The following is a 1,199-nucleotide window of genomic DNA, read 5'->3' as shown; positions in this document are numbered from 1 at the left end:
CAAAAAAAAAAAAAAATCAAATCGGATCATTATGCACCATCTTTGTTTTTGTACACAAATTAAAGTATTTGTTGACAGAAAAACCTCCTAAACAATATTGCAAGTAGGGCTGTGTGGAACAGCACCATTTCACTTCAACTTCCATTTCACTATTTTGAGGGCACAGTGCTTTGTTTCAACATTTAATTTCAAAGCACTGTTCTGTTTTGTTTCATTGAAACTGTTTTGCTGTTTCGATGTGGTTTTGATGTTTCGCCCATAGGCTATAATGGGGAAACATGAAACTGCCTACAACTTGGTCATTTCTTGTGTGATTTGAACAAAAACAGTGGAAAGGGTAGCCCTTTCTGAGGCCACAAATCCTGTAAAGTTTCAAGGAGATAGGTGCAGGGGTTTCTGGGAAACTGCATCTCAAATCTTAAAAGCAAAACTCATGTCACTTGTAAGTGTAAAGTCACAGGTAGGTGAAAATAGCAGGGATGGTAGCCCCTGATGAGTCCAGAAAACCTGCCATGTTTCAAGGAGATAGGTGCAGGGGTTTCTGGGAAACTGCACTTCAAGCTGCTGACAAGTAAAATTGTGACATCGGTTACATTGTGTGTGCATGTTAAGGCACGCCCTCATTGATGCTGGGACCTCTCCATAACATGGTAGTGTGCCCCAATGAGGTCTTCTCCCCTACAGCCTCAGCCCAGTCCACCACTTTAAATAATAACAGGTAATAACTTAATAAGCAGCACAGTAGCATTAGCAGCATCTCAGGAACCTAAACTGTCCTGGCATTTCTTGGGGCTGCTGCGACACCGGCAGTCCCACCAGGCCTCCCGCCCCTGGCAGAGTGCAGTTTTAGTGGTCATGCCCAGGACCTGGGGTCTCCTCCTTCCCCATAGCCCCAGCCCATACGTCCAAGTTCATCCTTGCATGGAAGCTCAGCAGGGACATGTTCTTCCCCTGCTGGCTGGTGATGCAGTGAGTGCTGCCTCCAGCTCTGAGAGCGGGGCATTAAATGGTTTTTAAAAAATGAAAAAAGGAAATAGGGGCAGATGGAGTGAGGAGGATGACACTCACTCCATCTGCACCTGAAACTTGGGGAACCCCAGCAGTGGGATCTTCACCTTGCGGAACACCAGCTTCTCCACCAAACCAGGATCTAAGGAGGTCTGATGGGGTGTCACTACATTGCCAGCAAAGCTGAACAC

The sequence above is a fragment of the Gavialis gangeticus genome, unplaced genomic scaffold, assembly GCF_001723915.1.
Source record: "Gavialis gangeticus isolate Ggan-Ray unplaced genomic scaffold, GavGan_comp1, whole genome shotgun sequence".
In the NCBI taxonomy this organism is placed as follows: Eukaryota; Metazoa; Chordata; order Crocodylia; family Gavialidae; genus Gavialis; species Gavialis gangeticus.
The sequence above is the reverse complement of the archived record's forward strand: the minus strand, read 5'-3'. Positions refer to the sequence as shown.